We start from the raw sequence: 17577 nt of genomic DNA on the forward strand, positions 1-17577 counted from the left end.
TTCTTTTCTCTAGAAGTAAAGCCAACAGTATGAAAAATAACCCAAAAATAACATGAAAAATAACTGAACACATGATTTCATATGATGTAAGTGGAGATATAGGGAAATACAAAAATAGACTAGAGTAAGAAAATTTTGATGTAAGACTTGCATCAAGAAAGTTTCATAATATCAATATATTCTTTAATGATTAAATACCTAACTTTCTAATCTGCTTAAAATGCATTGGATTTTGTAATGATTCTATAAAATGATATGGAATTTATTTTTGTTTCTTAATGTATTAGTGATTTTTTAAGTCATTAATAAGAATTAGTTATGATTGTAACAGTGGAGAAATAACAATTATATTACAATAATGTAGACTTGAAAAATCTTTAATCACATCATAACTTTTCATTTTAATGTTTAAATATGAAATTAATATTAACATTGATAAAGAATATTTGATAATGAACATTCATTTAAACCTTCTTTGTCTTGTGAAATTTATCTCCATTATCTTCAATTTTCATCTCAGTCTTAGAAGTTAGCCAGAATATTTCCATTTTTTCTGGGAAAAAGTGAGTTAATAGAGGATCAGTAATGTGTCTGCTATGTAAGTCCAGGTGGTTAGAAGAGCTGAGATTTGGATTCATGGTTCTTTGATTTTAAGGCTATGGCCGTTCTTACTATCGTATTTTTTGTCCCTTCAAATTATTTTCTATTCCTTTTCTTAAGGTCATTAAACAATGTTTCTTCTTTCTCTATTGATTTCTGTATCACTTCAGCATCAAGGCATAGGTGATAGGATAATGAAGATCAAGGTATTACCTTTGAAAATATGATTATTTTTATATGGTGACATAGTCATCTTCATCTTCAACTCTTAGAGAGATTTGCAAACCGTATCAAAGACAGAAGTCGCCAACTATTGTCTTCTTCAAAGGGAGAGTGTCTTCCCATTATGCCCCACAGTGCATGTAGGGCTGAACAAACTGCCTTCTATGCAAGCAGATTGGGCTCAGCAGTTAGGTAGGAAGAGGTGCAAGTCTCGCATTTGTCTCCCAATAGTCACCGACCAGAAAACTCATCTTTCCTCTCTAGTACCAGAGTTAATGAAGGATGAATGAAAAACCATGATGGGCAACCCTCTCAACATAGAAACTGTTACTATGTTTAAGTGCCTCCATAGAGCTGGACAGTATTTAAAGAATAGTTAAATAAGAACTTTACTTTCTAGTTTAGCCTGTTTAAGACAAGATCTTAACAACTAATAATACAATAATATAGGTAATGTAATATAATAAAATAATACAATATATTAAATAGCACAATGCTTACCATTAATTTTGTAGTTAACATATTACACTGGGGAATATATTCAGATAAATTATTTTTAAAATTTTGAATATAGTCCTTTAATTCTTATCTAAAATAGAAGTGAAATATTTCATTATTTGAACTCTTCCAAAATTTTCATAGAAAAACTTTCAATGACTTGAAAGTGAATGCTAATTTTTGAAACATATATGTCACTAGGGATGGATGACCTAATTTAGATGAATCGTGATTCAAGTATTCATCTAAAATTCAAGGTTGACCTACATCAAACATGATAGTCTTAAAGTTTGGTTAACAATATTCATTACTTCTCTTCTTTGTATGTCTTTTTATTTCCTGTTTTGGATTTCCTTAGAAGTAATCCTGCCAAGAGTACAAGAAAAACTTTTTGTGATGAGTCTATCCAACTACAAACCTAAAATGGGAAATCTCTGTAAGAACTTGAGTCTGGTTTTCAGCCTCAGAGGTTTTGGATCTGGGGAAGATTTTCATTAATATCTCCCCTTTTCTGTATCATGCGAATTTTTCATCATAATGACATAATCTAATATGTTTTTATATTTATATTTGCCAAAATATTTAAAACCAATTTGTACTTAGATATATATTGACTCTATACTCATTCATTTCAGAATAAGCAATATGCTTTCACAAAATAACTAATTCTCATGTAGGAAATTTATTTTTTATGAGAAGTTTTCACAGGCTGGCTTCAAATTATCTTTCATATCCATAACATGACTTTAAAGAGTTTATATATAATTATATATATTATATATATAATGTAAGGTCAGGATTTTTTTTTAAATCATCTCAGTGTTCCTTGACATGAAAAAGTATATATGGCTCATATGTACATAAATTTGTGTAGATATGTTTACATATGTATTTGTGTATATATATGCATATATATTAGAATATACTTTTCATACATATATATCAGCAGATTCTCACTTTTTTGCAGTAGTTATGTTCTGCAAAGCAACCATGAACATTGAATTAGCGTATACTGAACTACTGCTCCCAAGGGAAATACGGGGAATATACCTGCAAGCTCTGGTTACACCTTTGTAACTAAATTGCCATTTGCATATGTGGGTTTATTGCCAATATTCTTGTCAAGTAATCTGGTGTCATCAACCTTGAAATCTGCTCTTCCATGTAATCTTTTTCCTGTATAACACTTAGCAGATTTTTAAAAAATTCTTCCACAGCCTCCTGAGGTGCAAAACCTGCTCACCTACAAACTTAACATTTTTCACACTGCAGTAAGAGCCTTTGAGGCAAGCAAGCCGGTGTGCACTAGCCAAGAAAAGTTTAACATTTTCCTGACTCTTGGTAATATGATCATAAATTACTTAGTCTTTTGGTCTCCTAACAGTACAATCCACTAGGATTTTAAAAAATCAGTTGTCATGAGGTCACTTTATTATCGTACCAAAGCTTCATCATTCACTGGATTTACTACTGTAGCCCTTTCTTTTTAGTAAGCAGTAAATTTCTGCTTCCTTTTTCTTGATGTGCCATGATCCCTGTCTTCTGAGTAGCTGACATCACCATTCCCTCTATAGCATTCCATGTATTTCTTTTCTCAATCCATCCCAAGAACATAGTGTAGTGCTATCCACTTCCATCAAGCCATACTTTCTTTAACTGCATTGGAAACTATTACACACAATTCTTAATTTTTTATCTTAAGCTTTTTTTTTCTGTTTCTCAGTATAGACATAAGCTAGCAACAATAACAGAAAGAAGTGACAAAAGTGATAAAAGTTTAGAGACATTTAACAATTGAGATTGGCACTCTATGGTCTATATTTCCTAATTCTATTTTAAACTAGAAAAAATTTCCCCATCCCATTACCAGACTATTCCACCCCAGAGTAGGTTCACATGTGTCTTTATCAGTTATAGTCCCATCTTTATTGGAAAACTTCAGGTAATTTCCTCTTTAAAGGTGCATGTTCTTAGTTGTAAGCCTAAAGTTTCATACCTTATAGTGATGAGTGTGATTTTCTCTCAGGTGGGTGATATTGACCATATCCTGATATGGTGGTAACTCTGTTCTGCACAATTAGCCTTCTGAATTCTACTTAAATGAGTTATTCTTCACTTAATCTCTTCCTTTTCTGAAATTCTACAATTTAACAGAAATTTAATATTGCTGCACATTTTTTCAAATTCTTTAAAAACTCTTGCCTCTCTCTGTTATCTTTGTGAATTCCTGTTCTTAAGTTAGTACTCCACCTTCACCCAATAGAAAAGCTTCCTGGATTGCTATTCTATTCCTTATTTCCTCTCATTTCCTAGGTTTACTTTTTTTCTGAAGTGATTTTGATATTTGGGATCTCCCTGATGATAAAGAATGAAAATACTGCATTGTCAACTCCATGTCAGGTTTCAGTAAGAATTTTCCCTGAGTGCAATTTTGACTTTAGAACTCAGTATTTTTTAATGGCCCAGAAATCACTAATTACTTGAATATAATGTGTGTTGGAATTGTCTTAGATATGACTGAATGCAAACTTACCACATGGGGTCTTTAATAGCGTATGTTGTCATTTTACTTCATCCTTCTAATATATAATTAATGCTATGCTTCCAAAAATATTTTGTTTCTTAGAGAGGATTAAAATTAACTCAAATATTCTCCAAATATATGTGAGTGGGAGTATGAATGGCTTTTTTTCAATGCTGAAGTTCAAAGATGTTATTTAAGGGCCAGTGAAGTTGTCAGTACTTTGGAGTACCAAAAGATATATCAGAAAATAGTCACTGGATCTAGCTAGTGTTGTGAACAATAATTGCATGTTGACACATGTAGGTATGCAATATATGCCTTATATATGCCAAGGAACAGGAGAGGTCTACTGCACCTTTGGGTCACCTCCCTGGCCAACGGCAGCATGAGTTTGATCCCCAGAGGCTGCAGATAACTTCATAGTGCTGTGCTTAACTCCTTGTGCCACCAGGGGGCCCCTCAGGGTGGCTTTAATTTGGTTTGTCTCTCTGAAAACTCCTCTGTCTCTTGCACCTTGCCAACTGGACATATTCCAGTAGGTTGATGGACATGCAGAAACCCTCATTGTTGAGAGCACTTTAAAAAATGGGATGAATAGTATATATCTATAGGTTAGCCACAGCTCCATACAGTAATGGGAAAGCACATTCCACATGCTATTCCTTGGTACGCTGTTTTCCTGGCAGAGCTCTTTAGAGCTCTCTTCTGTGATTCACTTATCTGTTATGTGACACTCACGATGAGCAATGAATCACCTGTGAGTCAGCAATACAGTGTTATTTAAAATGTTATAAAACACTCAGCTGTCTGAGCAGACATAATGATGTACCAAAGGCAGAGTACTAACCAAAGTCAAGAAGGCTCCTTGACCTTGTAGTTCCATTATCTTGTTACCTGAACATGCTTGACTCAAAGGTCAAAATACTGTTAGAGAAAAGCAGACTATAGAAGCAGAGTGCAGAACCAGGATGCATTGTCATTCTTGGAATTAAGGGAAGCTAGAACATCCTTAGAAGCTCATCAAGACAATAAGCTACATCACAAGCTCATTATAATAAAAAAAAGTGGACACATGTCACTAATTGCACCCTTAAAATTATATCTTACTTTAAATCTTTGCATTCAACACCTTCTATCAAAGCAATTTTCCATAAAGTGACAACACAATGCAGTTAAAAAATAAAAGGTAATGTCATGAAGTGTAGTGTGGGTATAATGTTTCACAGACAAGAAATAATAAAGAATTATAACTTGTTTAAGAGGGAAACTTGCAGACTGGGTACATAGGTATATACATATATAAAACTCACCAAATTGAACTTATTTAAATAGGTGAAGTTATTTCGAAATGTGACTCCAAAAATGTATAAAAAATCTGTAGGGAAGTGGTTATGATTCTCTTGAACAACATGCTGGAATAGACAGTTGTTTCCTTTTATGTCAAATGGACATAAAATAAATCACAATGAGAAAGATATATAGTTGCTTTTTATTTGCAAGCACTCTTGGGAAAAAATTGCTATACACAGGAAACTTGTGAAATGAGATTATCTATTTAATTCCCAAATTTGTGCATATCTAGTTGTTTATTGTTTAATAAGTTAAAGAAAAAAATATAATGATCACAACGGTTCCTTAGAATAAATTATTGAAAAGAGAATTAACTTAGTGTAAGAACTTTAAAAATAATTTCACACATATAGACCTAGTTCTATTGTTTGACTATATTTTGTAAAGGTGCCCAGTTATACAACTTTATTTTGTAATCTTAATAGAGTGTCCTTTAATCATTGTAACACACTAATTTCAGATTTCATTTTAGTATGTCTCTATATTCCCTCAGTAGTGTTGGAAATGTTATTTTCACTACTATTTCCTTCACAGTGAAGTCAGTGGAGTTAGGAAAATATAGTTAACAAATTTGGTAAAATTTAAAGAAATATATTTGTTTTGATGCTAATTTTACTTCTGTAACATAATAGCTAATTAAATACATAGTCTTATGTCATGATTAAAATTATGGATTTTATAGACTTCTTTGAAGGGAGATGATTAAGGAAAACAGAATCAAATATCCCCCAAAACTTTTATTTCCTACCTATAATTGACTTTGTTCCACAGCTAAATAGCATTGCACCAAAAAAAAAAAAAAAAAAAGGAAAGAAAGAAAGATATCATTCCAGTGTAAATTTTAAAGAAAGATATTTTTCTTCTCTTACATGTTAAAATGGCAGTCTATTCTTCAGGGCACGTAAAAATAAGCTTAATTCATTCAAGAAAATGAGTTCACATATCATGTCAATAATAAGCAGTCTTGGAACTAAAATAGTAGTTGTGCAGACCCATGGAGACTTGTTCAAAAGAGATGCCAAGTATAACTTCCTCTCCTGCCTCCAAATCATGCTGCAGACACCTTCCTTTATGAAAAAGAGAATTGAGCTGTCTAAAACTGCTTGACATTAAACTTTGAGCTATCAGCATCTTACTGATAAATGTGAATGTTCCACAAGTGTCTTCTCCTATCATTTCCCACTCTATTTCAGTGTATTTTCTATGCACACATATCAAATCAAAGTTATAAGTTCTCTATCAAGCCATTGCGCCGATATTTCCTCCATAACTTTTTGTGTTCAATCTTCTATTATCCAGTAGATACATGTTATTCCTAAGGAAGAAAGTATGTTCTTATATTGCAGACCTAGAGTTATTATTGTAAGCTAATATGTTTCTAGAGTTTTGAAAGCAACACTTAAATACTTTGTATTGTACCTTACAACAAAAACATATTGATTCCAACTAGAGGGCAAACTAGTCCTGATGTATGATGACTGCCAAGATACTTGATGAATGTATCCGCCCTTTATCAATACACACTCTGATAGGACTTTTCTTTCTCTATAAAGCTCCCCATATTTCTCTGCATTCAAGTTAATCATAAATGCAAAGCACTTTTGTAAAATTCTGTTCATAGTACAATATTCTTATAATTCATTTATTTTATGACTATTATTTCACAGCCCTTAAGTCAGAATTGTTGCATAGCTAAATAAAAACAAGTGGCTAAATACTAAATAATTTCATAATCAATTCCAGAATTCCACAACTAAATGTAATTGCAAAATACTGCCAATTTATCAAAAAATACTAATTGTTTAAGCTGTCATTCAACTTAGTATTATTTTGGATTTTTATTTTTGGTAAGTGATTTTCCTGATGAGTTTTGTGTATAGTAACAGTTTTATAGATTTTATTAAAATGGTTCAGTTGAAAACATGTTTCAGTGCTTATTATTTTTTACCACCATTTTCACTACTGGGGATATGAAAATAAAATAATCTTGGCTTCTTCACGCAATAATTTATAGATTTTTGAGCGAAGACATTTTTGAAAGAAAATAAATTCCAATAAACATTGATAAGGCAAATTAATAATACACAAAATGAAAAGGCAGTAAGTAATGCATCATTCATTTTTTTGCTGGTTTTCAACTGAGTTCATGCGAAATAAAAAATCAACATGACTTCCAATTGGAAAAGAGTCAGAAAAATGGTGAGTTATTTTCCAGTTGATGTCCATAAATCACAGCTGGCATTACTAAGGATCATGAATTCATATTAGCTGAGAACAATAAAGAAAAAGATATAATAATTACTCTTCACTGAGCAGAAAACTAAATATTTTGGTTTCATGAGCCCCAGTATTTCTTTTTTTCTCTTCTCTCAGCACCATAAGGATAAGAATGGTCTTGCTCTATCCAGCATCCCTGTGCAGTGAGGGGTCTTCTGCAAACATTGCTTTCAGCCTATTGTTAAGGCCATGTCTCTGCTTCTTATCTTTATTCAAATAACAGAATGGCATTTCCATGGATGTTTCCAGGATCTTTATTATTATTTAGTTCATGGAGATGGACCATTGGTTATTTGGTGTTGGGTACGCTATGGTGGCAATACCTGATGAGAATATCCAAATATCTCAATTAAAAATGAATAAACAAATTAATTAAAAAATTAAAGATAGTCATTGAAGCAAAATACAACAGCAAAAAGCTAACTAGTTTTTTTTTTCTTTTTAAGATTGATTTATTTATCCATATAAGAACTGGGGTACAGGGCAGAGGTTCGGGGGGGGGTGAAAGGGTTCCCCAGAGTGGGGAACAGAACAGGCAGACTGAGGTCTGCTGCACCGTGTAGGTAGTTCACTGACCGGGGATCGAACTCATGCTGCTGTGGCTGCAGATAGCTTCATAGGTTGTGCCTTAACCCCTTGTGCCACCAGGGAGACTCCAAAGCTATCTAGTTTTATACCTAAACTTTGCACATTAAAGCTGCCTTTTAGGTGTGGGGACACTCAATGCAGTGCACTCAACTATTAAAGGTGCTTCATTGCTAGATAATAAAGATTTTCCCATAAAATAATATCATATAAATTAAAAAAAGACTTTATTTTTTCTACTTAAATAGGTAAAATGTCATTGCATAAAGAAAAAATATAAAGGAGTTTTCATGAACTCAATGATATACAGATTTTCCTTATGAAATGACATTTTCTTAAATGCCAATAATAGGTGATTACAAAAATGAAGATGTATTTTTTATTTATTTATGCATACAAGAACTGGGGTGTAGACCAGAGGTGAGGGATGGTGGTGAGGAGATTCACCAGAGACAGAGTGGGGAGCAGAACAGGCAGATCTATTGAAATACACTGCTGAGGGGTAGAAAAGCTGCTCATACAAATTATCTGCTTGATACTTGAACAGTAATATCTCAGTCCCACAGACTAAAATGAAATAAATTTATAATGAGCTACATACAATACAGTAATTTTTGGATTTTTTCCTTGATAAGTATCATATAAAATAAACTTATAGGGGTAATCCAAATAAAATGTTACTAAGTCATTCTTTAATGCTATTTTTAAAAATTCCTTTTAAGCACTTGCTGCAAATTAATAACAAAGACCTCAAATCTTAATATTATTTCAATAAAATAAAATTTAAAAAGCACACAATGTAGTTCTTTTTTTCAAGAATTCACAATTTTATTCAAAGAATGATAAATACCCATGGTGATTCCTAAGCCTTACTTAATCATTTACACAAGAATGTTTTGCTACCCCTGTAGGTTGATATTACTATAACAGTAAAATAATAGACTCTATCAGTCCAGATGTATAAATAGCTACTTCTTTGAACCTCCCAATGTCTGCCCCATGGTTTTAGTCCCTGTGTGAAGCTTCCATGATTTTCCTACTGCAGGATTAACCACTTCCAGAGAAGAGATTCTCTAGTGTTCATTTTAATTGCCCAATTTATACTAGGTATTGTTAAACATTTTAAAATTTACTTCAGGATTTAAAATACACCACTATGATGCAGGGAGAAGCATATCAATAATTAGAAGGCAGGGTCTCCCTGGTGGTGCAAGGGGTGAAGTCTCAGCACTATCAAGCTTTTGCCAACCACTGAAGCATGAGTTTGATACCCAGCTAGGGAGCTAACCCACATGGTGCAGCAGACTTCTCTTGTCTCACCCACTGTTCCCCTCAGTGGTACATTTCATTAGATCTGCCTGTTCTGCTACCCACTCTGTCTCTGGTGAATCCTCTCCCTCCACCCCTCACCTCTGGCCTACACCCCAGTTCTTGTATGATTAAACAAATTAAAAATAATCTTAAAAAAATTAGAAGGCAAGTTTTTGTACCTTTATTCTTTTTTTTAAACAGGAAGAATTTGAGCCTTGTATTCTTCATCAGTGACAATAATCATAATTTCATATATCATTCAAATTGTGATGATTGTATAAAATTATATGTATAAAATCATCAAGAAAATACATTTAAAAAACTGATTGACAGCTTCAGAAAATTCTCATATCCTTTTGCATTCTTCAATTTATATGAAATACCTTCCATACTCAAAAGGATCAAGTAAAGTCATTACCAGTAATCTACTTCATTTTTTACAAATTGTTTATAGGTTCTTCCTTCCAAGCACTGAACTAGCAATTTGGGGGGCGGGGGGTCACTGTTATGAGAAACCTATAATTTCATTGTGGATACAAATGCAAAAATTTAAAATTTTAAGAAAAAATTGTCAGTGAAAATAACTATCGTGATAATAAAACAAACACTTCTGCATTTTCACAATATACTCGTCATGCTAGTACAACTTTTTCCTGCACCTGAATTGAAATTGTTTCAAGCTAATGAAATATATAATAAATTGTAATTTCAATAAAAGGACAAGGAAAAAAACTCAGTGAAGTTGGACTGGTTAAGAGATGAGTCTAGGAGGACATAACACTTTAGAAACATTTCGGAAACTGCCTTTTATCACAGGTAGAAAAGTCTAGAAGAACAGCATAATAAATTCTCATATAAACCCTAATCAGACAATAACCATATCACATTTAGTACATAAAACCCAGAAATAATTTGGTTGATGGGTTTATTTCTTCTGCTAATTACAAAACATTTTAAAAATTTGCTTTATCTACTGTGGATCCCAAAGAATAGGGCTTAAATTTGTTGACTAAACTTTTTTACACGTCTGTCTGCCAGTGAATGTCACCATTGTTACAGTCAATGCCCTTTAAATCAGTCATCTGCCCTGATAGCTTTTGACCATATCAGAGTATATCTTTACCTTCTCTCTCCTCTACTATGCCTCATTATGATAGTCTTCATTCCCTATCAACATTTTAACAGCCCAGAGTAAAGATGGGGCAGTCTTGAGAATAAATGCCCCACTGGAGGAATGTTTTTTAGATTTGCAAATGGTACTGTCTCACAGAGGAAAAGGAAACCTAATTGCTGCACTTCTTACCTGTCCTCTACAAATTTTGTTAAGGTTCATATCACTTTCCAGTCACTGCTTTAAAGAGTATCCATGGAGACGGTACAGACAAATTGGTAACAAAATTGTAGTTATGCTGTTTTTGTTCAGGAGCTAGAGGATAGCATCATGATTTATGTTTTTTAAATTCAGTTTTGTCATCATAGTTTTAGAAAAAATTCTGTTTTATGTGATTGTGAGTATGTAAATGCGTATATTTAAGTGTTGTAATATTAATACTAGTGTGGGATATTTGGGGTGTGTACATGTGCATTTGTTTATTTGTATATATGCACATATATTTGATTAATGTGTTACATGTATTTGGTAGATCTGTATGTGTGTACAGTAGATCTCTGTATGTCTGTATGTGACAATAGGTCTGTATGCGTTTCCTTTTATAATTTTTATTTTGTATATAATAAGTCTTAAACATTCTATCAACTATAAAAGTATAAACTACAAAAGGTATGCTGTCTTATGTAGAAGGAAATAAATATACAAAAATTACTATAATCTTGATATTTTTGAATTGTATTAACACTATTTTTTAGTGTACTAAGGAATTTGGAAGACAATATAATCTTTTTTATGTACTATCTGTGGAATATTGAAGAAAGATATAAACAGATTTACCAAACAGACTTACCAACATTGATTATTTGTGGAACAATAACACATCTAAAAAACGGTCAGAAAAATGAGTTTCAAAATAAATGTTCTTTAAATCAATAAAAGCTCAAATTGTCATATCCATCTTTCTCAAAATAACATTAATGGCTTGTTTTCAAAAATCAACATTTATTTTGATGAAAGGAAAGTGGTCCTAGAGAATCCACACATTTACAAAATTCTTCAGTCAGTCAAGATTGCACCAGACACACTCAACATGTAGACTAGCAAAATGTGTGGAAAGAATAGAAACCATTTTAAAATAAACATTCACATTTAATGAATATTCCTTCTAATTAAAATATGTTAGCAAACTTTGGGTTAAAAATGACAATTATTTAGAAGCAGCTTTTCATTTTTTTAATCATAGTATAAAATCTACTTAATTATTCAATTATAGTTTTTTTTCCATGAGCAATGAATAACTCTGTCATTGATAACCATTTGAATTTTTTATAAAGTGCCAAATTTTCTTAAAATTGACATTTGAGGTTAAATGATTAGAATATTGTCAATCTATATATGTATTTTCTATATATAATTGTTCACAAAATGAAAAAAAAAATCTGGTTGTCATATTCTGTGACTCCCCCTATATTAAATTCCGCTAAGTTAAAGTAAGAGAATTTGGGGGTGGGGTAAAATCCGGAGTTTGCTTTCTTACAATTTATATTTGGCTCTGTGATACTAAAATAGCTGTTAAATACTGATACAGGTTTATGTCCAAACTTCCTATTACCAAATCAGGTCCAGTAAAATACTAAATATTCCGTGGTTGTGTTCCCATTCTGGTTCTCTGGGAGAGACAAAAAAAGACCCTTGTGAAATAAACTTGAAATACTATCCCTTGTATTTTCATCTCAGTGGTTTACTCTGTAGTAATATCTAAGTTGGTTTTTTGGAAAGCCTCTTTTTTCTTCAGTATTTCTGAAAACTGTTTCAAAATACAAATTTAATTCCAGATATCAGTGGGAAAGATAAGAAAGTGATTCTGAAAATGTGCCCTGGGGTCAGATCTAGAAAGTCTGAATCACAAGACAAGGAATTTCTATTTAATCATACAGAAAATAGGATGCCATTTTAAAGGAGGGAAGTGTTACAAGTGATAATTTTAGATGAACCCAGGCTCCGTTTTCAGGCAGAACTGGAGAGGAAGATACTTTTTCTAGGTCATACACAGAGGTTTCTATAACAATTGAAGTTCTTTGCTTTATTAATTTTATCAATCCAGAATTTGATGAAGTTTGAGTAAGGTATTAAATAGATCAGTTCACTTTAAGTTTTTTGCATTCTGCTCTTCCAAAGCTCCATTGCTACTGCATTCTGCTTCCTGTTACACACACTCTCACACACACACAAACCCCACACACCCCCTCACTTCTGACAGCCTTATTCACAATTTATCCCACGCTGTGAATGAAATACCTATACCTCAATCTCATTTCTAGCCCCCAGTTTCCCAATTGCAAGATCATCATCTCCTCTTATTGACTTTTAGAGTGGACAGGAGAATTTATTAGGATCAATTTTATCTATTGCTTTCGGAATTCTGTAACTGCAATAAGGTCATGAAAGGTTAATGTTCCTTTATTAAAATGAATACGCCCAATTTCTTCAAACTTTCTCTCCAATAACATCGCTGATTCTGAATCACTGCGTGTGCTGCTCCCTCAAGGGTAATTATGCCTTTAAGTGCCTTTGTGCAGACCAGTATTTTACAACATGTTCCAGTCATGTCCAGAATCACACAGCAATTGCTCCGGTTTAAATGCAATCAATCTAATAGAGTATCTATCTGCTATCTTTTGAGTCGTACATTAGACTTTAAGTCCATAGGTACCATAGTAACTATAAAATAATCTGTCAAGGTCATTAGCGTAATGACCTGTTAGTTAAAATGAGCCAATTTATTTTTCTCTAGTCCGTCTGGATCATAATTGTCTTTCCCCTCAAGTGTGTACCAGTTTACTTCTTCTCTGACACAAAATTTTCACATGCTTTATAGCTGTACTCTTATTATTCATGGTAAATTGCAAATGTGCCCATTTTTTGAAATCCTGCAATTTTAGTAAGTTCATAATATAATACTTTAAATAGTTATATACAATTAAAGGTAAAACATGAAATAGGATTAGAAATCATGGTTAATTCTATACAAATATTTCTAATTTAAAGTAACAATGTATAATTTATTGCACTAGTCTTAGGTAAATGCCTTTAGACCTTATCTGAACTATTTTACAAATTAAGGCAATAGGAACGGTAGTAATATAACATTGGGTGGGTAAGCACTACAGATCCACAATCTTTGCCAAATCTGAATTTTTTCACAATTTCTCCTCATTCTCCTCCGCACATATATAACTCTGATTTAAGTAACCACAAATCATACACAACTCATGGCAAGAAAATGCAATGATGAGAAACAGTATTAAAAACATCTAAAATTTTACTTATTGAAGACTATCCACATTCTACTAACACTTCAATTTAAATATTTTTGGGGAATTGTTTTTTAACATAGTTTCAGCTATTTGCAGAAATCATATTAGATTATGAAACTCTCCAATTTAATGGCTATAAAGTAGCAACAAGTTAAATATTTTCTCAGAATGAATAATGCTTTTTAACAAATATATATATTAGAAATGTTGCTTGAGTTCAGATATCAGATACCTTTTGACCTTTCTTAGTGAAACTGAGCTGTTTCTCAAGACAAGCTTTATCATAACAAGTTTTTCTGAAGTCAAAGGCCAGTTGTAGGAATAAGTACTTCAGGTATGTTTTCAATGGGCTGTTTTGCATGTGTGAAAACTTTTGACCTTCAAATTGTCTTATGCTATTAGAGTGGCAATAGATAAAATAACAGCTCCAGAAATATACACTGAACTTGCTATTTTATTTAAACTGAGTTTTTCCCCATTTTGTATACATTAATGTTCAAAGAGAGCAAGCAAAAAAGCAAACATATAGCTATATGTTTATTATTTTAGGGTCAAGTCAACCTTGCATTTTACTTTAATTCACTGAGTTAAATAATTTATTCAACAGAGGCATGAATAAGTATTTTTCTGCATTTCAACAGAAACCTTCAAAAGAATTTCAAGGAAGATAGGAATGAGATGAAAATAGGGAGGGTTGCAGAACACTGGGAATTTAAACTGGAAATATATGAATTATGGCTAATACCATGAGAGAAATAGATTTGACACCGGAAGTCATTTTAGGGCCATCATGAACAAATCTCCATCTGCTTGCTATAATTTTAAAATACATTTTCTGGAGGCAAATGCACTCTTTTCCCCAATTTATTATGCACCTTTTTTAAAAAAAGATGATTTAATGATTTATGCATGCAAGAACTGGGGAATAGACCAGAGTTACAGGAGGTGAGAGGATTCACCAGATACAGAGTGGAGAGCAGAACAGGCAGATCTCCTGAAATACCTGCTACTGCTGAGGGGAGCAGCTGGCGAAGGCAGGCAAATTCTTATCAAAGCTTTTCTTCAATCTGTGTCTGATGCATCTTGGGTGCTCCAATGTCTCCTCTTTTTTGTCTTCCTCATCTTCTCTTCTTGCACCTCTTTTTGCATTGTGTTGGTTAATTTTATGTATTAGGTATTTTTTTTATTGTCATCATTTTTGGGAAAAAATTTTACCTCCCTCTCTTCAAATAGTAATTTTTTTTTTTTTTTTTTTTTTTTTGGTAGCTCCTTACCCTTACTCTTACTTTGGAGTTCCAGTGGCATTTGTTGCTTTCCCAAAAGTCATTGACATTCTGTTATTTTTTTCTTTAATCCTTTCTTTTCAGGGACTCACTTTGCCTACCTAGGTTTTATTGCTATTTCTTCAAATACCCTGATGATTTTTTTGACAATGTCTAATCTGCTAATTTCAATATCTTTAGTTTTATATAATCATTATACAATTATCTTTACCAATAAGGCACGATTGTGACTTCTATTTTACTCCTCACAATTTTAGTATTTTCTTGCATATTCTTGCTTGAGTGTGTGGCGCATGTTTATATAAGTTGTTTCAATACCCTTATCTGTTAATCTCATCATAAGTCATTCTTTGGTTTGTTCCTATTATCTCATATTTCTACTTGTTATAGATTACATTTTTCTGTTTTGTCATTGCAAATTTTTAATTGCTGTCATAAATTTTGTTGTATATCTTGAAAGAGTTTGTATTTCACTTGTGGAATTTAAGTTACTTTCAAATTAGTTTTATTCTTTTAAAGTTTGAATTTAGACTATTTCATATTTACCTTAAAACAACTTTGAAACAAATTCATTTTCAAATACTAGATCCTTTATAATATATTTTCTAAATTTAATTTCACTTTACAAGGTATAGTCTTTTATCTTGAGCTTTTAATGCATAACACATTCAGACAGTTTAAAAACTGAAATGATATAGCTAATTGTATCAGAAAACAAAACAAGTTGAAAAAAGTTGAGTTGAATAGTGAAGATGGAATCCAAATCTATTCTAGTTTCCAGTCTAATTTTCTTAATTTATGATTTCTTTGGATATTTTATTGTCTTACATCTGTCTTAGTTATTATTTTATTGTTTTGAATACTTCCTCTCCTCTATATATCTTCCCTCAATACACACTTACATACACAGGCAATGATTTAGAGGTTGGAGATAATGACAAAGTTTTCATAGCTTCACGTATATCACTGGACCAGACAATACCCGGTGCCATTTTTCCAGGGAAATCAATACTCAGTAGTTGACCTGAACAACTATATTAAAAAAAAATAGAGCAATTTTAGAAATTCTGAATTAGATGAAAAGTGATTGTCAAAACTACGTTAATTTTGTCTCCATTTTCCCGTTAAGTTGAAAAATACATAATGATAACATTCATACATATACCTTTTTATTAAAAACAAAAACTAGCTTCTAATTTTCTTCCATAATATATTTAAATCCAGATGTTTTCTAACCACAATAAATTATATCTGTTTTACGACTATAGCACTTCAATATCCTTGACTTGTTTCTTGCATATGATTGATCTGATTTTCATAAATTATTTGCCATTTAGTTTTATTTTTCTGATTTTTTTTTAATCTCTTGTTATTTTCAATTAAGTTCCTGAAGTGATGGATGGAAGATGAAAATTAGAGCAATCAGCTAGTCTCTCAAGATTACGAGAGTCCTTAGCAGTAAAGTGCATACTGCTTCTTTCAGGATTATATGCAAAGAGTCAAGGATATGCTCTCTTTAGGGAAATAGCTTTGTCTTTGATTTAAGTAGTTATTAACATCACTGCACACCTATAATTCCGTTTTCATTTTATGTCACAGATAGCTTGGTTCAATATGATACACAGAGAGTCCATAACTGACCCCCAAACCTACACCTTGTCATCAGGGCTTAAGCTTATACATATCCAGTTACCAGGGAGATGTTGCAATTCTGTGTTTCATCACAACAGGACATTTAAGAGGATTAATACCATATTTCATATGTATCTCATTAGGGGCTCCTTTACTACAGATATCCACCACCTTATCTATACTGCTCTCTGAAAATAATACCTTTCCTCGGAGTGGAGCCTTCTCTGCAAGACACACCACTCTTCATTGCACAGTGTATTTCTTGAACTGAATCGTTTGAGAATGGGGGAAAAAAAACAAGAAAATGGGTGAATGACTCTGTGAACTGAGAGAGATGATTAGTACCAAAGTCCTTCTACATGTATCTGTTTCCCCTGGAAAAAAAAAGTAAGTCACTCCTGAAAGGTTTCTATTTTCTGCATTGGATTGTCAGGTATCCAGGCAGAATGTTCGAAAAGCATTTTTGCACTGACAAGCAAATTGATATAACAATGCTTCAATTTTATGTGAGCTCCAAACTGTAGATATGGGTAGAATGGAACATAGAGGAAGTTGAAATGGATTGAAGGAAGTAGATGAATACCACAGGACCCCTGCACATTGCCTCCTTTCCTTTCAACCTGTTCCTCTTTGTTCTCCCTCTCCCTTTAAAGCTATTGAGAAGCAGGTGATTCTTGTGATCCATAGCTCTGCATAAACGGGTAAAACTTATTTTCAACTACTTAAACGAGGATTAATAACATCTTCTCCAAAACTAAGGCTTCAGACTATTAATATAAGAAAGGAACAATGTCAGCAGATTCAAGGGTAGGAAATACGGGAAGAAAAAAATAGGTGTACATTTCCTGGTATTAGATATATCAATCT

The 17577-nt window shown here is 32.4% G+C and overlaps 1 long non-coding RNA gene across 2 annotated transcripts in view; it reads left to right on the forward strand.

The window, feature by feature from the left end:
• The window catches only part of LOC119261167 (uncharacterized), a 163199-nt gene extending 146145 nt beyond the window's left edge, over nt 1-17054 (forward strand). For both annotated transcript variants that reach the window (XR_008549317.1, XR_008549318.1), the window contains one exon: nt 16854-17054. This is a non-coding gene — a long non-coding RNA (uncharacterized LOC119261167). The remainder of the gene's footprint in view (nt 1-16853) is intronic.
• The last annotated feature ends 523 nt before the right edge of the window (nt 17055-17577 follow it).

Source organism: Talpa occidentalis, unplaced genomic scaffold (genome assembly GCF_014898055.3).
Source record: "Talpa occidentalis isolate TD23 unplaced genomic scaffold, MPIMG_talOcc4v2.1 talOcc4.6, whole genome shotgun sequence".
In the NCBI taxonomy this organism is placed as follows: Eukaryota; Metazoa; Chordata; class Mammalia; order Eulipotyphla; family Talpidae; genus Talpa; species Talpa occidentalis.